The 25,021-nt window shown below is 34.7% G+C and overlaps 1 protein-coding gene across 3 annotated transcripts in view; it reads left to right on the plus strand.

Moving 5' to 3' along the window:
• Window positions 1-25,021, plus strand: part of LOC129745788 (fibroblast growth factor receptor-like 1) — a 43,532-nt gene that overhangs the window by 791 nt on the left and 17,720 nt on the right. Inside the window, exon 1 of one of the 3 annotated variants that reach the window (XM_055739154.1) lies at window positions 4,614-4,972. The exons of the other annotated variants lie outside the window; for them this stretch is intronic. The gene's annotated coding sequence lies outside the window, so the exon portion shown is untranslated. Of the gene's footprint in view, window positions 1-4,613; window positions 4,973-25,021 lie in introns of those variants that run through there. 3 annotated transcript variants of the gene reach the window in all.

Below are 25,021 nucleotides of genomic sequence, written 5' to 3' on the forward strand. Positions count from 1 at the left end.
CCAGTTTTTCGTCAAGAACTTTTGTCTCCTTCGACAGATTCCTTTCAAAAATGGGTTTTCTTAAAGCCTAAATTATGAAAAATATTTCATCCGAAGGTTTCATTTCAATTAAAGTTGAGATAAAAAAGTTATTAAGCTTCAAAAATTGGCTAACTTTTTTAAGGGTGATATTCATCACTGTTTCAATGAGGCGACTAAATGTCCGACCAGAACACTCAATGTGAAATATATGCCGTCTCGTCAAATAATGACCGATTTTAACCATTGTTGTTGCGCTCGATTGCAATTTTTGATGTTTTTCTAATATTTGAATTTGGATGATATTCACTTGATAGTTCAAAGATGTAAGGGCGGAAAAATGCTTGACAATTTAAAAGAAAAATTGCATAACCACAGGGGCTTAAGAACATGACTGGACGATTTGTGATGAGATTCACCCTCATTTTCTATCAAAAGAAAGCTACAGCTAATATAATAAAAACGTGAGAAAAATGTAAAAGGACCTCTTTTCGAAAAATTATCATTTAATTGGCATCATAAAGCGTTGGTACATGTGTTTTTCGATCTAAAAAAATTGTTGGCAGTCGCCTTTAAGAAAACCCGTTTTTGAAAGAAATCGGTCGAAGGACACAAAAGTTATTGACGAAAAACTGGTTTTTCATGTTCCTCTCGAACAAAATGTCTCAAAATCCCATACAAACTTCAGGCTCGTTGAGCGACCCCTTCCCGTGGTCCGATCTGGCCCAAATTTGGCATGAGATCTTGTACTAGGCCCAGGATCAATTTTAGCCTGCAGCGTATAACCTTTTCAAAAGTCGGGTCATTTGGGGCAGTTTACAAGATATACAGGGTGATACGGTCAAAATTTGGTCAAGGGAAAACGCGTGTAAATCGGTGAAATCGTTTATTTAAAAAATCAAATTAAATTTCTTTTTCAAGTTTAATTAGTATAAAATTCAGGAAAAATATTCAGTTAGGCTTCCGCTTTTCCAAATCCGAATTTCCGGGCCTTACGCTTAATCCCTGCCATCAGATTTTGTACAGCCACCTTGTCCACCTTCTTCGCCGCAGAAAGCCAGTTTGCCTTGAACTGCTGCTCGTCCTTAGCAGTTTTTATGGTCTTCTATAGGTTCTGCTTGACAATAGCTCAGTATTTCTCAATTGGCAGCAGACGTTTATTCAAACACTCTTTCACGTAAATTTCTTGGTTGACAGTCCCGGAAGCTATGAAAATGATGCTTTTCAAGCCACAGGTACAGTAGATGGCTAGCCAAACTAGATATTTCTTCGCGAACTTTGACAGTTTCATGTGCTTGAAAATATCTGCTACCTTTTCCCTTCCTTTTGCCGTATAAAACTCCTGTCCCGGAAGCTGCTTGTAGTCGGCTTTGACGTAGGTTTCGTCGTCCATTACCACGCAGTCAAACTTCGTCAGCATCGTCGTGTACAGCCTTCGGGAACACGCTTTGGTCGTCGTTTTTTGTTTATCATCGCGATTTGGAGTGACTACCTTCTAGTAAGAAAATAGTCCGGCTCGTTTTTTGGCACGATGCACGGTTCCCCGGATCGAAAAATCGAACCAAAATCGGTTGGATTTCGGTCCGTTCAACCCGTTAATCGGTTAGAAATCTGACCAGAAATCCAACCGAATTCGGACGAATTCAGTGCCCTGGTGACACAACTTGTGACGACGATAAGTTTTTACGGGTGAGTTGTCAAAACAACCGGGTCGTTTCAAGACCGAAATCGGTTAGATTTCCTACCTAAATCTGACGGTTTTTTTCAAATTTTTTTCTTGGGGTAGAAATTTCACTTTTACGGGTCGTTGTACTATCCTTTGCATTGGGTTTCGGCTTGTTTTTTCATGCTTCTTACACCGTTTAACTACAAACAGTATCCGCTGTCGGCCACCGGAATCTGCTGTTGCTGCTGGTTTTGCCACCGACGCTGCCTTTGGCTGAATCTCTGGCGACTCAAGAGCCTTAGCAGATCTTCCGTCGGCACCGGCCGACCGATGGCAAAGATGTCAATTTTGCTCATCTGCATCCTGTTCACCTCTTTTCGGTCCTGAGCGAGCAGCAGCGAGTTTTTTCTTCACTTCTCGCGGTAGCAAAAGCACTCACGTACAAACTGTCGACAACAAAAACCTGACTGAACGAACCGATGATAGATAAAAAATATTGCAAAAACCAGGTTGCTGCGATGCAAAAACAAAATCGATCGTTTTCGAATGATACTCCCGTCAGAAAAAACTTACGGAATTCGAATCAAAATCGAACCGATTTGAACTGATCGATTTCGATTTCTGTCATCTGCACTGTTTGCATGGCAGCGGAGAGATGGTCAGGAAAATCTAACAGAATTCGAAGGAAAACTGGACAGATTCAAACTGACAACTAATAGTTTGACAGTAATCGGTCCGGTTGCGAATTTGTTCCGATCCGAGTGTAGACGATACAACCATCTTATTTGTGGCATCTGGGAGAGAGAGGTTAGGGTTTCACTTGAAACTACCGGCAACTCTCTTTGTCGTCTCAGCGGCTTCCGGTTTTCGATTTCCCCTCGATCCAGACTTCCTGGCTGTCGACAAACGTTCCCCAAACACTTTAATTACATTTGTAACGGTTGATTTGGCAACTTTTATCGATTTTGCCAGCTTTGCATGCGAGTAGCTCGGATTTTCGCGATGCGCGAGCAAAATTTTGATACACTGCTCTTCTTCCTTGGACGGCATTTTGACAACTGAAGAGTGAATTCCAAAATCAAAATAGGAGCAACATTCTACACAAACACACACCTTCAAAATGAGGGGTGTTCAGGTTTTTTAAATGCAAAATTGAAAGAAATTCGTCAAGTTGATATTGATCAATTTTTGACCGTATCACCCTTTATTTTGAAGCTTGGTGCCACATTAACCGAGCTGTTTGAATCTTTTCACAATAATTATTTACACTTATCTATCACTTACACGCAACAACAGCTTTCAATACAAAATTTCAGGATCCATGAATTTGACCACTGCTTCGACACCAACAAATGAACCGCAATCGAGGAAGGTTCTTTAAACTTTCTTAGGCAAATTTTAAAGCTCCCTGAAAAACACGTTTATTATTCCGGTGGCCCCACAGCTGTGAACATCCGTATTTACACACGTAAATACTACTTACCAGTTCATAAAGATTCACTCAATAAAAACACGAAAATTATTGGAATTATCCTCAAAGTAAAAACACGCGTGCGATGTTAATCAGCCATCGCCTACTTCTCCTTGTTTTTCTTATAACAGAGGCTCGTTTCAAAAATCGATATATATATGTTCGTTTTTTAAATCCTTAAGAGCAAGTTCACTGGTGTTGGGAAAAAGTGGTAGAAATTTTGACATTTTGAAAATTTTACCATGCAAAAATGTTTTCAAGATCTTGGGGCGTTATATTTTTTTTACAACACTGTTTCTATTTCAGCCGTATGTGATAGAAATATTACTATTTTTGCATCACAGCATGCGAAAATACAACACGTGTTGTAAAAAAACTAGAAGGCCACAAATCTTGAAAATGTTTTTACATGGCAAAATTTTCAAAATGTGCTGTAAGTGTCAACATTTCTACCACTTTATCCCAACACCAGTGAACTTGCTCTAAAGAATGCTATACAAACAAAACCAACAAGCAATGGAATAGGGATATCTCGAAGTAATAAAAAATCCATAGTTCATAGTTCTGTGATTTTTTTATTAAAACTCATCGGTCAAACTAGTGGTATTGAAAAAACGGTTTATCGTTGATAAACTAAGGTTGCCAGATTGCCCGGTTTAATCTTGGTCTGCCCGGATATTTAATACAAAATTTGACATTAGACATTTAAAAAAGCCCGGATTTTGCTCGGATTTATTCACTTTATTTTCCAAAAAAAAACCAAAAAAAATTCTAAATATGCGTCCTAATTGAAATTGTTTGAACAATTTTTATGAAAATCATCACGAGAAGTATTTTGAAAGCCTTAAATACGATTTAAAAACTGCTGACAGATTTTTTTTAAGTTTTAATTTCTTGATTTGTGTTGAGTAATTTCTGGATTTTGACCAAATTTGCCCGGATATTGCCTGGATTTTTGGTCGACGTTTTGGAACCAAATGTCCGGATTTTACCAGGTTTTTAGATCAAATAGCCTGAATTTGTTCGGCCGGGTACGTGCTGAAAAAATTCTGGCAACCTTATGATAAACCCTAAGTTGTTAGAGTTTTTTTTTTTCAAGTCACACCACCTATTACTTTACACTTCAGTAAGAGCCCGCAAATTTGCACCTCTATTCGGGTGAAAGAGCAAATTTCGTATTAATGCTTGATGAGTTCTAACCAATGAGGCATTCCCGACCACAAATATTTCTTGTTGCAATTTTTCGCGATGATCTGTTCCGTACCTTTCGGTTACTCTCTGGAGCCACCATTCAAGTAAAAAAGTTTCGGTTTCCCATTGCAAAGCCTGAATAAAGAGAGTGTTTCGTTTCTTCTCTTTGCTGATGAATGTAAATTAAATTTAAGATAAACTTAAGGTAAGAATACCAATTTCATTTAGAAATGTTTTTACGCTTCTTAGCCCTTAAGTCAAGATGCTATACCTTTATGGCTTTGTTCTGAGGGTGTCCTTATTTCACAGTTTATTTTGCGATCTTTTCAATATAAAGATGATGTTTGTTCCAAAACAAAACCAACGACACCTCTGGTCGTCACACAGCAGTGATGTTTATCTGACTCAAACTGACTGTTGCATTTACACAGCCTGCCGGCCAAAGACAAGCACAAGGCTTATCGATTATTTTGTCGAACCTTCCAGCGGGATCGCTTGCATCCATCCGACCTGACGTCGTCGTCGATGAAAACGGCAACGACCACAGTTTGGTCCGCAGTCGCAATCCGATAAGCACCGTAGTTACTACCTACTTCTGATTCTGTCATTTTACAAACACATCGGCTGTAAGTACGGGCAGATTTCTGCAGAAAACTGAAAATTGCTGGCTCCTCTGCAAACGGGATATCCGGGTGCGTGGAGTGAAAAGCGGAAACAAGCGGAGGTGTTTTCTCTGTTATGCGGTTGTAAACTCACTGTCGTTTGTTTTCCGATAAACTTGGCACAGCTCCCTAGGGGGCGGCTACCGGGGGCTTTATTTTACTGTCCAGTACAAAATTACCGATAAGCCACTTCGTTCATCCGTTCATCGGGAGGATATTTGCGATAAATTTAATATAAAAAATTATCTCTGGCAGTGTTTTTTTTTTCATACGCAGATACTTGTCAAGTGATTAACGATGGGCTGTGAAGCGTTAAGTACATTTCATTCACAGGTGCAGGTTTCTTCGATGAGATTTCAGCAAATTCCACACAGATAACACTCGATAGAAAATCAGATTATCTAATTTTCTGTTATCAGATTTTTTTTTAATATATTTGTTTTCGTTCGGTATAGCACAAAAATTAAAAAGAAAACTCGGAATGTCCTTATACAACTTCTTCTGATAAGAACCGAGAGGGCAGCGTTATTTAAATTTAACTTCCAACGAGCGCTCGGTAATTCATACAGATGGGCTATCCCTAGGACCATAAATTTGCCACTCCGGGTCGCTCCTTGGGCGGTTGTAACTCTCAGCTGCAAGATAATTATTCCACCGACACGACGTGGAATTCCGACACCAGCTGGAAGACACGGGTTGTTGTTTTCGTCCTAGCCATGTCGTGGATTCTCAATCCAGCGAAAAAAAAAACAACAACCCAAAACGAGAAACAAACCCGACTTCGGAACCTTAAAATAAGATCTTTCCCAGCCTGTCGGGCACGAGTCCAGTTCCAGCTGAACCAAAATCCTCGCACATTTTTGGCTAATCCTTTTGAGACACCCGACGGTTGAAATAGAAAAAATATGACAGGGTGTGGGTGGATCAGATAAATCTTACTCCAAGAGCAGGGTAAACGTAGAAAAATCGCCGGAGATAAAGAAGTTTACGGTTCAATGACACAAACGAGGTGTGAGATTGTTGGTTTGAATTTCGCCGCTCGACTCAACCCCCGTGCTCATCTATTAGGCTTCGAGATTTTCCGATCGGTTTTCCCTATGGGAAAAAACAAAATCTCACAAAAACAGGTGTGCATTTTCCTTCTTCGGGAATCCCATATCGAACGCAATCGGAATGGATGGTTCTGTGCCGAGTGATAAATGGACGGATAACCTGCCGCTACCGTTCTTTCGAATTTTTAGGTTTTCCCGTACCCATCATTTGCTGTCGAATTCCATAGGCAGTCAACCACGTGGGTGGGTGGATACACAAAACACGTGGCGGTGCTTCATCTACGTCGTCGTTCGAAGAGAAAAAGGTTCCCATTCCCTACTTTTTGGCGCTCAAAATTGATGATTTGTTGCCAGAGACCCAGCTTTGTAACCTGATTTGTGGTAATCGAGGGACAATTGATATTCTCATGGTTCTCGATTTGTCTGCTCCGGGAAAGTTTGAGGGGGAAATTGGGGGGGAACGGTTTATATAATCAATAAGTAAAAACACTGACCATTTATTAGCGTTTCCAAACTATAAAGATGTCAAAAACTTTAAAAAAAACGTGCCACAAGTTTCGACAAAAACGAAAAAAAACTAAAAAAATAACACTATTGCTTGTCAAGTTTCGACAGAATGGCAAAAAAGACAAAAAAGACAAAAAAGACAAAAAAGACAAAAAAGACAAAAAAGACAAAAAAGACAAAAAAGACAAAAAAGACAAAAAAGACAAAAAAGACAAAAAAGACAAAAAAGACAAAAAAGACAAAAACGACAAAAAAGACAAAAAAGACAAAAAAGACAAAAACGACAAAAAAGACAAAAAAGACAAAAAAGACAAAAAAGACAAAAAAGACAAAAAAGACAAAAAAGACAAAAAAGACAAAAAAGACAAAAAAGACAAAAAAGACAAAAAAGACAAAAAAGACAAAAAAGACAAAAAAGACAAAAAAGACAAAAAAGACAAAAAAGACAAAAAAGACAAAAAAGACAAAAAAGACAAAAAAGACAAAAAAGACAAAAAAGACAAAAAAGACAAAAAAGACAAAAAAGACAAAAAAGACAAAAAAGACAAAAAAGACAAAAAAGACAAAAAAGACAAAAAAGACAAAAAAGACAAAAAAGACAAAAAAGACAAAAAAGACAAAAAAGACAAAAAAGACAAAAAAGACAAAAAAGACAAAAAAGACAAAAAAGACAAAAAAGACAAAAAAGACAAAAAAGACAAAAAAGACAAAAAAGACAAAAAAGACAAAAAAGACAAAAAAGACAAAAAAGACAAAAAAGACAAAAAAGACAAAAAAGACAAAAAAGACAAAAAAGACAAAAAAGACAAAAAAGACAAAAAAGACAAAAAAGACAAAAAAGACAAAAAAGACAAAAAAGACAAAAAAGACAAAAAAGACAAAAAAGACAAAAAAGACAAAAAAGACAAAAAAGACAAAAAAGACAAAAAAGACAAAAAAGACAAAAAAGACAAAAAAGACAAAAAAGACAAAAAAGACAAAAAAGACAAAAAAGACAAAAAAGACAAAAAAGACAAAAAAGACAAAAAAGACAAAAAAGACAAAAAAGACAAAAAAGACAAAAAAGACAAAAAAGACAAAAAAGACAAAAAAGACAAAAAAGACAAAAAAGACAAAAAAGACAAAAAAGACAAAAAAGACAAAAAAGACAAAAAAGACAAAAAAGACAAAAAAGACAAAAAAGACAAAAAAGACAAAAAAGACAAAAAAGACAAAAAAGACAAAAAAGACAAAAAAGACAAAAAAGACAAAAAAGACAAAAAAGACAAAAAAGACAAAAAAGACAAAAAAGACAAAAAAGACAAAAAAGACAAAAAAGACAAAAAAGACAAAAAAGACAAAAAAGACAAAAAAGACAAAAAAGACAAAAAAGACAAAAAAGACAAAAAAGACAAAAAAGACAAAAAAGACAAAAAAGACAAAAAAGACAAAAAAGACAAAAAAGACAAAAAAGACAAAAAAGACAAAAAAGACAAAAAAGACAAAAAAGACAAAAAAGACAAAAAAGACAAAAAAGACAAAAAAGACAAAAAAGACAAAAAAGACAAAAAAGACAAAAAAGACAAAAAAGACAAAAAAGACAAAAAAGACAAAAAAGACAAAAAAGACAAAAAAGACAAAAAAGACAAAAAAGACAAAAAAGACAAAAAAGACAAAAAAGACAAAAAAGACAAAAAAGACAAAAAAGACAAAAAAGACAAAAAAGACAAAAAAGACAAAAAAGACAAAAAAGACAAAAAAGACAAAAAAGACAAAAAAGACAAAAAAGACAAAAAAGACAAAAAAGACAAAAAAGACAAAAAAGACAAAAAAGACAAAAAAGACAAAAAAGACAAAAAAGACAAAAAAGACAAAAAAGACAAAAAAGACAAAAAAGACAAAAAAGACAAAAAAGACAAAAAAGACAAAAAAGACAAAAAAGACAAAAAAGACAAAAAAGACAAAAAAGACAAAAAAGACAAAAAAGACAAAAAAGACAAAAAAGACAAAAAAGACAAAAAAGACAAAAAAGACAAAAAAGACAAAAAAGACAAAAAAGACAAAAAAGACAAAAAAGACAAAAAAGACAAAAAAGACAAAAAAGACAAAAAAGACAAAAAAGACAAAAAAGACAAAAAATACAAAAAAGACAAAAAAGACAAAAAAGACAAAAAAGACAAAAAAGACAAAAAAGACAAAAAAGACAAAAAAGACAAAAAAGACAAAAAAGACAAAAAAGACAAAAAAGACAAAAAAGACAAAAAAGACCAAAAAGACCAAAAAGACAAAAAAGACAAAAAAGACAAAAAAGACAAAAAAGACAAAAAAGACAAAAAAGACAAAAAAGACAAAAAAGACAAAAAAGACAAAAAAGACAAAAAAGACAAAAAAGACAAAAAAGACAAAAAAGACAAAAAAGACAAAAAAGACAAAAAAGACAAAAAAGACAAAAAAGACAAAAAAGACAAAAAAGACAAAAAAGACAAAAAAGACAAAAAAGACAAAAAAGACAAAAAAGACAAAAAAGACAAAAAAGACAAAAAAGACAAAAAAGACAAAAAAGACAAAAAAGACAAAAAAGACAAAAAAGACAAAAAAGACAAAAAAGACAAAAAAGACAAAAAAGACAAAAAAGACAAAAAAGACAAAAAAGACAAAAAAGACAAAAAAGACAAAAAAGACAAAAAAGACAAAAAAGACAAAAAAGACAAAAAAGACAAAAAAGACAAAAAAGACAAAAAAGACAAAAAAGACAAAAAAGACAAAAAAGACAAAAAAGACAAAAAAGACAAAAAAGACAAAAAAGACAAAAAAGACAAAAATGACAAAAATGACAAAAATGACAAAAATGACAAAAATGACAAAAATGACAAAAATGACAAAAATGACAAAAATGACAAAAATGACAAAAATGACAAAAATGACAAAAATGACAAAAATGACAAAAATGACAAACATGACAAAAATGACAAAAATGACAAAAAAGACGAAAAAATATAAAAGACATATTTGCAAATATGACAAAAGTGACAAAAATTATATAAATGTTAAAATTGAAAACAGGAGAAATAAGGATAAAATTGATAAAAAAAAACAATAATTGAAATATGGCAGAAATTCCAAACTGATCAAAATCACAAAAATCAGAAAAAATCAAAAAGAACATAAACAAATTTTTAAAGCTTAGAGAGGCTTTCTCTTTAAAATCAAGCATCTCTAATATTTTTCTGGTTTTGTAGCATCTTAAAGATAAAAATTATGGTCAATTCGTATGAGAGCCACCCGATTTTGCCCAACAAGAGTGCTTGCGTAAGAACTAAATCTCACGTGCCTGCCTTCATTTTGTTTTAATTCAATCTGCTCCCAAACCAGACTTCTTTTCGCACGTTTAACCTTCATCTGAAGAATAATTATTCAAATTAGTCATAATGTAGGCACTTGAACAATTTCATAAAACACTTTAATTAGCTGCTTTAAATTTCCCCACTCTCGCTGTAACTGAGTCTATCCCTGCGACGGATGGAGTAAGATTTCAACTTTTACGCGGTTACTCAATTCGCGCCTAATTATGCTCTTTGTTCACGGTCGAGGTGCAGAATTAAATCCCGCCCGAAAAAAAAGTTCCTTCTTTCACCTTAAAATGCCACACGGTTGCTGGCCCGGGCGGGACTTGTTTTGTGGGCTTTGGTCCGTGTATTTCAAAATGGTACACAACGAAGTACAAAGTTGTTTTTTTTTTTGGAAATTCCAGCAGAAACAGTAAAAGCAGCCACGTGTATACTTTTCTGCCAGACTTTATCACCACCTTGTGAAAAATTTTGCTCCGAAAATAAGCTACTAGCTTTAGAATGTGACTAGTTAAAGTGTGTTTTTTTTAATTCTTACTTGTTTGAAGCTATTTTTTTAACTTCTTTTGATTTGTTATCTTAAAGTTCGCTGCCGTTCATCATTTGAAAGTTATTGCTTTCGACAGTTGAAGCCTTCTTGAGCCCACTTTGCATGGAATCGTAACCACTGCCTAAAACACTCACACCACACCACTACAAGGCACCGAAACGGCTTCCCGTATTCAACTTCCCACAGACCCACATACCTACCCAAAAAGTGGGAGCAGCCTGTTTAAATATTTAAACAAAATTAAGGACAGGTCCCGGTGGCTTTTCCGTTGAAAGATCGCAAGGGTGCGCTCCTTATTGTCATTTCCGAACTGAAAAGTAAAAGGATTCCGTAAAATCATTAACGTATCATCATCATACCCGACGAAAAATTATATCAAGAGTATATTTGAAAAAAATGACGAACGTTCCAAGTTGGTTCAACTTGGAAGCAACGTTAAAAATTTACATTTCTCAAGAATGGTGAAATCAACCAAGCGAGATTAGCTGAGAAGGGAAAGAAGTTGGTGGCAGGATGGCCGGGCGAATGCTTTCAACTGTTCTTAGGCTTAATTTTCAAGTTTCCATGGCTTCTTGTTGACTAATGGCGACACGGGAGCCCAATTTCAAAATTGTAAAAATTGTCAAAATTGTCAAAATTTTCAAAATTGTGAAAATTGTGAAAATTGTCAAAATTTTCAAAATTGTCAAAATTGTCAAAATTGTCAAAATTGTCAAAATTGTCAAAATTGTCAAAATTGTCAAAATTGTCAAAATTGTCAAAATTGTCAAAATTGTGAAAATTGTGAAAATTGTGAAAATTGTCAAAATTGTCGAAATTGTCAAAATTGTCAAAATTGTCAAAATTGTCAAAATTGTCAAAATTGTCAAAATTGTCAAAATTGTCAAAATTGTCAAAATTGTCAAAATTGTCAAAATTGTCAAAATTGTCAAAATTGTCAAAATTGTCAAAATTGTCAAAATTGTCAAAATTGTCAAAATTGTCAAAATTGTCAAAATTGTCAAAATTGTCAAAATTGTCGAAGTTGTCAAAATTGTCAAAATTGTCAAAATTGTCAAAATTGTCAAAATTGTCAAAATTGTCAAAATTGTCAAAATTTTCAAAATTGTTAAAGTTGTTAAAGTTTTTGAAATTGTCAAAATTGTCAAAATTGTCAAAATTGTCAAAATTGTCAAAATTGTCAAAATTGTCAAAATTGTCAAAATTCTCAAAATTGTTAAAATTGTCAAAATTGTCAAAATTGTCATAATTGTCAAAATTGTCATAATTGTCAAAATTGTCAAAATTGTCAAAATTGTCAAAATTTTCAAAATTGTTAAAGTTGTTAAACTTTTTAAAATTGTCAAAATTGTCAAAATTGTTAAAATTGTAAAAATTGTCAAAATTGTCAAAATTGTCAAAATTGTCAAAATTGTCAAAATTGTCAAAATTGTCAAAATTGTCAAAATTGTCAAAATTGTCAAAATTGTCAAAATTGTCAAAATTGTCAAAATTGTCAAAATTGTCAAAATTGTCAAAATTGTCAAAATTGTCAAAATTGTCCAAATTGTCAAAATTGTCCGAATTGTCAACATTGTCAACATTGTCAAAATTGTCAAAATTGTCAAAATTGTCAAAATTGTCAAAATTGTCAAAATTGTCAAAATTGTCAAAATTGTCAAAATTGTCAAAATTGTCAAAATTGTCAAAATTGTCAAAATTGTCAAAATTGTCAAAATTGTCAAAATTGTCAAAATTGTCAAAATTGTCAAAATTGTCAAAATTGTCAAAATTGTCAAAATCGTCAAAATTGTCAAAATTGTCAAAATTGTCAAAATTGTCAAAATTGTCAAAATTGTCAAAATTGTCAAAATAGTCAAAATTGTCAAAATTATCAAAATTGTCAATACTGTCAAAATTGTCAAAATTGTCAAAATTGTCAAAATTGTCAACATTGTCAACATTGTCAAAATTGTCAAAATTTTCAAAATTGTCAAAATTGTCCAAATTGTCAAAATTGTCAAAATTGTCAAAATTGTCAAAATTGTCAAAATTGTCAAAATTGTCAAAATTGTCAAAATTGTCAAAATTGTCAAAATTGTCAAAATTGTCAAAATTGTCAAAATTGTCAAAATTGTCAAAATTGTCAAAATTGTCAAAATTGTCAAAATTGTCAAAATTGTCAAAATTGTCAAAATTGTCAAAATTGTCAAAATTGTCAAAATTGTCAAAATTGTCAAAATTGTCAAAATTGTCAAAATTGTCAAAATTGTCAAAATTGTCAAAATTGTCAAAATTGTCAAAATTGTCAAAATTGTCAAAATTGTCAAAATTGTCAAAATTGTCAAAATTATCATAATTGTCAAAATTGTCAAAATTGTCAAAACTGTCAGAATTGTCAAAATAGTCAAAATTGTCAAAATTGTCAAAATTGTCAAAATTGTCAAAATTGTCAAAATTGTCAAAATTGTCAAAATTGTCAAAATTGTCAAAATTGTCAAAATTGTCAAAATTGTCAAAATTGTCAAAATTGTCAAAATTGTCAAAATTGTCAAAATTGTCAAAATTGTCAAAATTGTCAAAATTGTCAAAATTGTCAAAATTGTCAAAATTGTCAAAATTGTCAAAATTGTCAAAATTGTCAAAATTGTCAAAATTGTCAAAATTGTCAAAATTTTCAAAATTGTCAAAATTGTCAAAATTGTCAAAATTGTGAAAATTGTCAAAATTGTCGAAATTGTCAAAATTGTCAAAATTGTGAAAATTGTCAAAATTGTCAAAATTGTCAAAATTGTCAAAATTGTCAAAATTGTCAAAATTGTCAAAATTGTCAAAATTGTCAAAATTGTCAAAATTGTCAGAATTGTCAAAATTGTCAAAATTGTCAAAATTGTCAAAATTGTCAAAATTGTCAAAACTGTCAAAATTGTCAAAATTGTCAAAATTGTCAAAATTGTCAAAATTGTCAAAATTGTCAAAATTGTCAAAATTGTCAAAATTGTCAAAATTGTCAAAATTGTCAAAATTGTCAAAATTGTCAAAATTGTCAAAATTGTCAAAATTGTCAAAATTGTCAAAATTGTCAAAATTGACAAAATTGTCAAAACTGTAAAAATTGTCAAAATTGTCAAAATTGTCAAAATTGTCAAAATTGTCAAAATTGTCAAAATTGTCAAAATTGTCAAAATTGTCAAAATTGTCAAAATTGTCAAAATTGTCAAAATTGTCAAAATTGTCAAAATTGTCAAAATTGTCAAAATTGTCAAAATTGTCAAAATTGTCAAAATTGTCAAAATTGTCAAAATTGTCAAAATTGTCAAAATTGTCAAAATTGTCAAAATTGTCAAAATTGTCAAAATTGTCAAAATTGTCAAAATTGTCAAAATTGTCAAAATTGTCAAATTTGTCAGAATTGTCAAAATTGTCAAAATTGTCAAAATTGTCAAAATTGTCAAAATTGTCAAAATTGTCAAAATTGTCAAAATTGTCAAAATTGTCAAAATTGTCAAAATTGTCATAATTGTAAAAATTGTCAAAATTGTCAAAATAGTCAAAATTGTCAAAATTGTCAAAATTGTCAAAATTGTCAAAACTGTCAAAATTGTCAAAATTGTCAAAATTGTCAAAATTGTCAAAATTGTCAAAATTGTCAAAATTGTCAAAACTGTCAAAATTGTCAAAATTGTCAAAATTGTCAAAATTGTCAAAATTGTCAAAATTGTCAAATTATCAACATTGTCAAAATTGTCAAAATTGTCAATATTGTCAAAATTGTCAAAATTGTCAAAATTGTCAAAATTATCAACATTGTCAAAATTGTAAAAATTGTCAAAATTGTCGAAATTGTCAAAATTGTCAAAATTGTCAAAATTGTCAAAATTGTCAAAATTGTCAAAATTGTCAAAATTGTCAAAATTGTCAAAATTGTCAAAATTGTCAAAATTGTCAAAATTGTCAAAATTGTCAAAATAGTCAAAATTGTCAAAATTGTCAAAATTGTCAAAATTGTCAAAATTGTCAAAATTGTCAAAATTGTCAAAATTGTCAAAATTGTCAAAATTGTCAAAATTGTCAAATTTGTCAAATTTGTCAAATTTGTCAAAATTGTCAAAATTGTCAAAATTGTCAAAATTGTCAAAATTTTCAAAATTGTCAAAATTGTCAAAATTGTCAAAGTTTTTAAAGTATTTAAAATTGTCAAATTTGTCAAAATTGTCAAAATTGTCAAAATCGTCAAGATTAGCTTAGCTTAGCTTAGCTTGATTGACTACTCACATCCACCTTTAAACATTGAGCCCGAAATGCTTTATTATTTATTTTTAGTGATTAATTAATATTGAACAATTCCGTTGAATTTCCTAAGTATGCTTTTCAACTTTTTATTGGTATAGCAATGATATCATTCAAATGCATTTCGAATCTCATGATCGCAGGCGTGGCTCAGTAGAACAAGTTCCACATCACCAATGGTTGCTACTCCGTGATTGACCGAGGCCATCAATTTTGTTCAAAGGTCAAATGAATGGTATCTGGGACTGACAACACATTCACAATGCCCAAAAATGATGCTCTCTCTTTAATCGTCAATAACGGCGCCGGCCACGTCCTAGTAGTCAATAGATAGTTTGGAAAAGAGAGAAAGGGATGAAAGAAATAATTCGTGCTTTAGGACCGAGGTCACCTCTGCATCCTAGCAAATAATTTTGTTCTGGGGAGTGGGTAAAAGGATGTGATCTGGAGACACTGTTGACTAGTGTGATCTGATTCTGAGCTTCCTTTTCTTCTATTCAACTATTTTCCTAAAGATAAAATAACTAACTAAATGTTACAATTCAAGTAACTTTAAAGTGAATTTGAAAAAAAAAATCTAACTTATATCCCTCAATAACAAGCTCGTGTCCTACACTTGAATTTCTATCTTGTCAATAAGTGTTAATTTTAAGTAATTTATAACAACAACAAAAACCAACCTGTTACTTTACTTGCAAAATTTAAAACAGAGTGGTTGAAAGTAAGTAACTGTCAAGCATGCATCTTTTTATTCAAATATGCCTACTCATACACCACGTTCGCATATCCATGTCGTTTCAAAAACTGTCATGCTGATTTTGAAAAATGAGTAATGACTTATGTTCTTTGGAACAGTAATACAAAATTTCTTTAATCCATGTTATTTAAAGAGATGAAAGCTAATCTATTTTCGATATCCTACCGTAGTTTCGCTCATTTCTGTAGCATTCAAATATCTGATCACTATAAACACTAAACAATAAATTCATTTTTGAGGTCTTCGATGGTCTTTAACCCGGGCTGGATAGAAACATGGCTCCAGAACAAATGAGAAAATTGCTTGAGTCTTTTAAAAAAAAATAGTAATACCATTTTGAACGATTTGTTAATGATAAACACAATCAAGCGATATTAAGCCATTTAGAAAATTAATTTGCTTGACTGTATATATTATGAGAACTCTAGGAAAGCAAAATTGAATTGATGCATGCTTCTTCACTAGTTTTTCATTGTAAACAATTGCACCATTGAAAACCATTAATGACTCATTACAACTTTAAGGTTGAACATAGCAATTTAATCCACAACAAAATTGTCAAAATCGTCAAGATTGTCAAAATTGTCAAAATTGTCAAAATTGTCAAAATTGTCAAAATTGTCAAAATTGTCAAAATTGTCAAAATTGTCAAAATTGTCAAAATTGTCAAAATTGTCAAAATTGTCAAAATTGTCAAAATTGTCAAAATTTTCACCATTGTCAAAATTGTCAAAATTGTCAAAAATTTGAAAATTGTCAAAATTGTCGAAATTGTCAAAATTGTCAAAATTGTCAAATTGTCAAATTGTCAAAATGGTCAAAATTGTCAAAATTGTCAAAATTGTCAAAATTGTCAAAATTGTCAAATGTCAAAATTATCTAAAATTTTTAAAATTGTTTAAATTGTCAATTTCTTTTTGAATTTCCAAATAAGGCTCATATAATTTCTCTAGATGGCTCAAAGCGTGCTAAAAATAGATTTTGATAATCCATGGAACATCAACTGGAGGCAGCGTCTTGTATTTAGCCGTCTGCGAACCGGATCAGGTCGATTCCATTTTCCCCGGCAGAACAAAATAAATAACATCAGATTAATGTCCGGATTTTCTGGTTTTCTGGCACGTTTCCTTGCTTCCGACGAGGACCTCGCTCGCTACTGGGTCTGGCAGGAGAGCGTCTCCAACGGCTCCGCTTTCCCACCCACAGTAGAACACCTTCACCTTTAAGCTCCACGTTCATATGAAAATACGTACATATGTGTAGAGTATGTTCCACGTTCCATATCTTCCACCCGATGCTCTTGTTGAACCACAAATCGGACAACAAAAGCTGCCGGAAGCCGAACAAGTCGCGGAACCGGTAAAATCTCACGCTGGAAGATTGCCAACACGTGTATGCCCGAATGTATTTACAATAGAGGTGGAAAAAGAGTGAGTTCAAAGTTGTGGGGGAAAGCGCCCATGGATGTGGAACTGTGCCATGCCGGATTGTGTCACAAGTTGTGTTGTAGATGTCGCACCCATAGTTCCCTAGAACACCTTCCTGCCAAGGGGTTAATCGCAGGAAACATGCTTGAGCAAACGCTGACGTGACACATCATGGCATGGATATGGCACCAGAGCTGACAACTTTAAGCTGGGGAAAACGTTCTTCTTCATCGCAGTAACCATCCAGTTTGGAAGTGATGAAAACAGAAACTCCACTTTCGAGAAACAATCTTAGCAAACCACCTAATGAACCGCCTTTCAGTGCTATAATTAGTTAGTATATTTGGGACATAAATCACGGACTGCTTTGTTGCGTGGAACCTGCCTCAGCATCTAATGGCTCATAATACTCCTGCTAATGGCGGTCCTGCGTTTTCTTCCCAAAGCAAGCACCGGGGAAAGAAAAAGGTTCAAAGTTCGCAAATAAGACCAAGTGAAAAGCGCAACAATGGAAGGTGGTTTGTATTTTGCTTTCATTTCGAGAAGAATGGGCCAAAACGGGCGAGAGCTTTATAGATAAAATATACACCTTGATCCAGTCTCAAAGAAGCCGGTTTTTTTCCTTTCGCTTTTTCAATCGGAACCGAAGGCAAACCAAATCCACTGTCATGCAGCACCTGACCCGGTGTAAAAGTGTAAGCCCTCTTGGCGAAGCAACGAAAGCCGCCGGCATCCGGTGAAAGACCGAACCGCAAACGTTGCGATCTCCTCGAAAGGCTTTTCTTTTCACACCGCAATCCGTTGGCCGGTCGGTGTGGTGAGGTGATGCTGATGATGGAACTTGCTACACCCAGGCAGAGCTGAACGAACTAGGAGCCGGAAAAGCCGGTGGGACCACCCCGTTCACTGTGGTGCCGGTACTGATACTTACGAACCAACCCGAACAGAACGATGAGGCTCCAGGTTTAGGTTTTCGATAGCGGTACAACCGGAAGTGTAAGGCGGATAGCCAGCCATACACCGACAACGGTGTATAGAGTATAGTGCAACATCACGAAAGGAGCTTTCCTCGCCTCATCATCTTTGCCACTTGGGACGATTTTTTTTGGATATGCTTTGAGGGACACGGCAGGCCTTCATCGCTTTTCGTATCGCATTTAGAACTTCATATTGCAGCAACATTACCTCGCCGCCACGGTACAATCAATTTATTGTCTATTTCAAACTAATTTAACTCATTACAGCACATGTATCCGTAATCCAAACAGCCGGTTTCGACCCAAATTCCGACCCAAGCAACCGCACTGGTGATCCATTATACCTACAAGTTTCAACTCAACTTTTTTTAGAGCTGGTTTAAGGCTTGATCCAAAACTGATGAGATTTGGATCCAATTTGACGCAGTTCTAAACCGTTTGACAGATAATTGGAACACGAGTGGGGTTGCCAGTTTTTTCACTGGATTTTATCTAATTTCTTTGGTCCAATTCTTGTGGAAATTAGACCACGGATACAGGTGTTCTTGACAGTATTTGCCCAAAATTTGGGTTCAAACCGACCATTAACACAAGTGCTACATATGCCCTAAATAGGTGACCTGGTAAGACCCAAATTTCAACCAAACACTGTGCATTGGTTATCCAAATCATGTATAAGGAGACAGTGTGTAGTTATTGTTCTTCCGAACTTGTAGCACTACTTTATTCGTTCGAAGTTGGGCGTGTTTTGAATTCCTACGGGTTCAATTCGATTAACAAATGAAAATGAAATTATTGTTTTTATATCTTACGTTTAGTGGCCTTTCAATTCGTAACTTTCTGTCTGAAGTTTTCAGCTTTGTGCCTCCGCTTTTCACCTGAACTTTCAAAATGTTTATTTAAAACGAGCTTCCAAAATTTCTCTAAATATTTCTCACTACCGTATTTTCAGGTTAGCACTTAAGTCTAAGTTCGAATAATGTTAAATTAAAACAGCTACAAATCTACTTGCTGTAGGCCTTGCTTACCTGGGATGCAATGAATTTCACCTCTGGTCACTGCCGTACCAATGCACAAAGTTGGACTGTTGTCTAGCACAAACGTTTAGCGATACTATTCAACTTATACCGGGGGCAAAATTTTGCTGAATAAACAAACAAAATCGTCACCCGGGACGATGCAAATATATGGTTGCTATACTCACCCTTATCCCCTTATGCTCGCCCCCTACACTGACAACTTCTACGTGTTGCAACCGCCTGCTTGAGGTTCAAACCTCGGGCAAAACTGGTGGACTTCTGAATTAATAAACGAACACAATTGTGTAGCCGATAATTGCGAGCGCGACACTCTCTTGATCGATATGCCTTTTCGTGTCGACAATCTCTCTCGATTGTCCCAACTATACGCACACACACAACGGCTGTGCTGCCGTGCAGCGTTACCACATATACAGATTTTTCTGTAAACATACAGATTTTTTCGAAATTTTCAAACCAAGAATCTGTATATACAGATTACACATAATTGGAAATTTGTACAGATTTTATACAGATTTTCAGAAAATTTAATTTTTTTAACGATATTTTGATTCAAATTTAAGAAAATTGACAATAATCTCCTTAATGATCTAGCGTTCAAGCCATCTTAAATTGTCACAGCCACAAATTTCAAAAATCTTACAGATCAGGGATCGGGACTATGAAAATACAGAGTGTATAACGACTAACTAGGGTTTGAAAACAGATTAAATCCTATGTTTGAGAATCTTTCACTAAAATAAGACATTACATTACACGAATCGTAACTTACAATGCTATGTTAAATGTTATTGGCTAACGGCCCTGGACATTTTTGTAGCAGTATATTGTGAATATACATACATAACTATGTAAAGAAATTGGCACATTTTAGAGATTTACATTATTTTGTTATCCCAACTGATTGTTAAACCCAAGGACACATTTCGCAGTTATTCGTACAAATAGCAATTATCACACAAAATTAACAATGATTTAACAGTCCGCAGTCCGTAAAAATCATAAGCGCAACCCAAATAGCATTTAGAGTTTTATAGCACGCTACTAGATCAAGTTTTCGTTCTATAAGAGGCTTGAGGAGTTTTACAATACTATCAGTGTTACTTGGGAATCCAATTTAGTTCATTATGCGTTATACATACGTCATCATATTGCAGCATTAGTATCCGCAAACGATATTTCAGATACAGATTTCAATACAGATTTTTGAGATTTGATGCAGATAAAAAAGATTTTTTGCCTCGAAAATACAGATTTAAATGTGGCATCGCTGCTGCCGTGTAGTAAGCGGTCGCCAGTTAGCTAACGATATTCAGCGAGGCAGGTTGTGTGTCTCCCGTTCAGTCGACGGACACGAAGTCGGATCTACACAATGGCGTATCCTGCCAGGAGAATAATTTTAAGGGCTGAACGGGAGGCTCACATTTTTTTTTGTGTTGTAAGTTTTGCTAAGTGTTTTCAAGTGTGCTGAGTGCCAGTGCGCCTGGACGTGTAATTAAGTGGTAAGTGGATAATTTTGAGACAATTTTGAAAGAAAGAATTTGTGTTTTCTGTTCCTTTTTTTGTGGAGAAAGCCATGACCGTGACCGAGCAAAGTGAGTGTGGATAGAAAGGGAGCTATTTGTAATAAAAGTCTGCTTTTGATCTGGTGTGTGTGAAATTTAGATGATTCCCAGTCAGATGATCCATGTTGGTGGAGAGTGTATGCTTGTGTAGTTTGCATTATTTTGTTTCACTGAGATTGTGGCCCCGCTTGGGGGAAATTTTTTTAACGATCCTTTTTTTTCGACTGCCGGTTCCACTGAATTCTCAGAGAGAATGTTTGCCAGTATAAAAAAAAGCCTCCCAATTTCCTACTCGATCTTGTTCCTCTCATATTGCTACCGATTGTTTTTTCTCACACACAAAAAACTTGCTCTCGTTGTCCATTTTTAGCACAACAAAGTTTTTTACTTGCTCTGCGCATCACGCGAGATACGAGGAGGGATATAATCATATTTGGTAGGAGGAAGCGAGCTGGACGTTCACTAACTTATACTCTCAGATAAATAGGTTCGGAGAACAAACAGAAAGGGTTGGTGCGTTCTAAAGTTCAAACTGCAGATAATTCCACGCAGCAAATCCATAGGATATAAAATGAGTGTGAATCGATAATTTTGCTAATGCCGTTTTTTTAAGCCTTTCGATTAAGACTCTGCTTTTGAAGAGGATTATAATTGTATCCTTAAATATGCGATCGAAGTTACACGTACGTCAAACTTCGAATCTTTTCTTTTTTCGAATAAATGTTGGTTGAATGTTAAAAAAAAACAAACGCAACGAAATTTTACCAAACAGTCGATTGTCCATTGATTTTTTGAAGGACATCTGCTTTTCTGAATTAAATATACTATCAAACAAAAGAAAATTGTGAAAGCAAAACGCATTAAAAAAATTACTTATGAAAATCAAATGGCTTAATGAATGGTGTTCGAGCCAAACTCGAAGAATTGGCAACGTAGCAATTGCGCCACCAACGAAAAAAAATCATCACCGATCACCGCCTGCTACTTTTGTGTGTTGTTCGTCCATTCAAGGCCATGCATTCATACGTGTGCATAAAAAACGCCGGTAAACGCCGGCCGGCGTACAACAACAATTGCATGCTGTTGCTTCAGCCAGCGGACAGTGGAAATTTCCATTGCGCTCACAGATGTGTGTGTGCGTGTGAATGAATCGATCATCCAAGTAACCGGCGTGTTCGTCATTCATTTCAGATCCTTTCAAGTTTCCGGCCAGTTAAGACGTGGCTCCTTAAGAAGTTAAGATTCCTTCCTACAAGTTTAAGTTTTTTCCTACGAGATTCCTTCCTACGAGTTTGTTCCTTCCAAGTTAAGTTTTCATTCTTTGAGTTATGTTTCCTACAAATAATTTTAAGTGTAAATAGTGTAAATAAAACTGTACATAGAGAACAATTCAGTGCCTCGTTATTAGTCAAATTTCCCTCCAATTAACATCCGGTGAATTGTGTCTTCGGACTTTTCGAACGGTCCCCAAAGTCGAGCAAAATTACAGTCCACGGCTCTTTCATTGGTCCTTCGAACCGGATAAGAACTTTGACTGTTTCGAAAGTCTGCTGCGCTCCGGGTGCAAAGTTTTAAGTGAAAAAAGCCCCCAAAAACTTAAGTGTAAAAGCTTTATCGTAAAAGTGATTGGACTAAATTTTCCTGCCAGTGAATCGGATTCAGCTGCTCCGATTTTTAAGTGAATTGTGCTGAGTTTCCCAAAATTTCACCACCACAAACAATATGAATTCCCCGACCCAGAAAATGAAGAAAATAGATGCTCTGATTCTCCGCAGGGAGTATGAGCTCCAAAAAGTGCAAAAAATTGCAAGTGCGCTACATCAGTATGACGGCTTAAGTTTCCAGATTTCCGTAGGAAGAATAAGAGCCTACTTTAATTTTATCGGCCAAGCCCAAGAAGAATATTTTGCCGCTCATAAACAAATTCTAGGTCTTGCTTCCTTCAAAGATCTTGAAGCCCACTTTGAGCATCTAAGTGCCTTTGAATTGCTCTGTTCCGAAGTTTTGAATGCTCTCCAGAAACTGTCTTCTGAGATTTCCATAAATTATGTGAGAACAACTTCCGCCTTAAGTCATGCACCATTTGTTAAATGTGAAGTTCCGAATAACACGTTAAGTGAAAGTTTCGCAATCCAAGAAGAACATATCTGTCAAAATTTTGAACAATCCTCACATCAGATTTCAAAATGTGAAGAAATAAGTGAAGATGAAACCTATATTATTCCCGAAGAAACCAAATCCAATCCCGAAAAAATTAATTCCTCCAAAAATAGTGAAGAAAAGTCCAACTCTGAAGAAGATAAATTTTCCCAAGAAAGTGAATTGAAGTTTCCTCCAAAAAGGGATCCAATTAAGAAGCAACTTCCGGTTCTGCTTCAGAATGAAGTTCCGTCATCTGCCAACAAGAAAATTCCCAAGGATCTAGTGTTCCCTTCCAACAAATCCTTCCACTTTAAGTGTAAACCAATCCGAAAAGGGAAATTTAAGCATCATATAAAGAAGAAAAATTTTCCTGTCGTCCGCGTCGCTGAAAAGGCTCCGGAAAAAATTCCAATTTTTGAATGTAACAAACAATCCAAGAAAAAGAGTGCCATAAGAAATTTTCCAATAATCGTGGAAAATTTTCCAAATCATCCTTCAAAGTTAAGCAAACCTCCCGAAAGATCTAAGATCATAACAATGTTCCCACATTTCCAACCGAATGGCTATCCTTTGATGCAATCTCCTGATGGCATTTTGCTTCGTCGTCATCCTCAAGCAGATCCCTTGGCACTCTTGGAAAATTACTTGTGCCAGTCCTGGTTCATGAGTGCGAGGTCGACAGTGCGCAAAAAACTTGGTATTGCGTGCACTACTCCGAGGTTCCCAGCGTACCGGACAGCCCGACGACGAGGAAGATTGAAAATCCGAAGATTCCCCGGGGGAGTATGTTCGAGCCAAACTCGAAGAATTGGCAACGTAGCAATTGCGCCACCAACGAAAAAAAATCATCACCGATCACCGCCTGCTACTTTTGTGTGTTGTTCGTCCATTCAAGGCCATGCATTCATACGTGTGCATAAAAAACGCCGGTAAACGCCGGCCGGCGTACAACAACAATTGCATGCTGTTGCTTCAGCCAGCGGACAGTGGAAATTTCCATTGCGCTCACAGATGTGTGTGTGCGTGTGAATGAATCGATCATCCAAGTAACCGGCGTGTTCGTCATTCATTTCAGATCCTTTCAAGTTTCCGGCCAGTTAAGACGTGGCTCCTTAAGAAGTTAAGATTCCTTCCTACAAGTTTAAGTTTTTTCCTACGAGATTCCTTCCTACGAGTTTGTTCCTTCCAAGTTAAATTTTCATTCTTTGAGTTATGTTTCCTACAAATAATTTTAAGTGTAAATAGTGTAAATAAAACTGTACATAGAGAACAATTCAGTGCCTCGTTATTAGTCAAATTTCCCTCCAATTAACATCCGGTGAATTGTGTCTTCGGACTTTTCGAACGGTCCCCAAAGTCGAGCAAAATTACAGTCCACGGCTCTTTCAAATGGTATCGAAAATCTCATTGTTGGATACTTTCAGAATTAGTCATTGATTTTGATTAATCAACACGGTAAGTACTAGACGGTCAAATTATATTCTAACCGGGGTTGAGTTGGATTGATAAGGTAAAATTAGTGAAATATTCGGAGCACTAATTTTTTTTTTTTTGAGAAGAAATATCCAGCTTATGTTCCTTGGAGATGAGAGACCTTAGCTTTGAATACTCATTGATGAAAATGAAATACCTGCTGTTTAATTTTGAGATGCAAAAATGATGTTAAAATATCCTGAAGCTACTCCAATAAAAAAAATAAATTCTTTGAAACTTGAGTTTTTTCTATCTTAATAGGAGTTCCGACTGGAGTGTTCTGGAGGTTCACTTTATGAATTTTCGTTGGATCGGGAGGACCAACATGAAGAGTGTTCTGGAGGTTCACTTTATGAATTTTCGTTGGATCGGGAGGACCAACATGAAGAGTGTTCTGGAGGTTCACTTTATGAATTTTCGTTGGATCGGGAGGACCAACATGAAGAGTGTTCTGGAGGTTCACTTTATGAATTTTCGTTGGATCGGGAGGACCAACATGAAGAGTGTTCTGAAGGTTCACTTTATGAATTTTCGTTGGATCGGGAGGACCAACATGAAGAGTGTTCTGGAGGTTCACTTTATGAATTTTCGTTGGATCGGGAGGACCAACATGAAGAGTGTTTTGGAGGTTCACTTTATAAATTTTCATTGGATCGGGCGGTTCAATAGAATCAGTTAAAGAAAATGGTCTTAAATTGAAATAGTTGAGATGGAAAATATACAACTGGATTATCGTGAGGCTCAACTAAATATTGATTCAAATGTTTTTACGACCATTGAACATACAATGAAAAGCTGAAAAGTCATCGATAGCGGTTCAATCCAAAGAAATCGTGTTCATAATAATGGCCTGAGCTGCCCATCGATATGAAAGAATTGGATATAATGAATAAGTAGCGGCTTGGAAATTAGACCTCAAGGATGCAGT

This window comes from Uranotaenia lowii, chromosome 1, assembly GCF_029784155.1.
Source record: "Uranotaenia lowii strain MFRU-FL chromosome 1, ASM2978415v1, whole genome shotgun sequence".
In the NCBI taxonomy this organism is placed as follows: Eukaryota; Metazoa; Arthropoda; class Insecta; order Diptera; family Culicidae; genus Uranotaenia; species Uranotaenia lowii.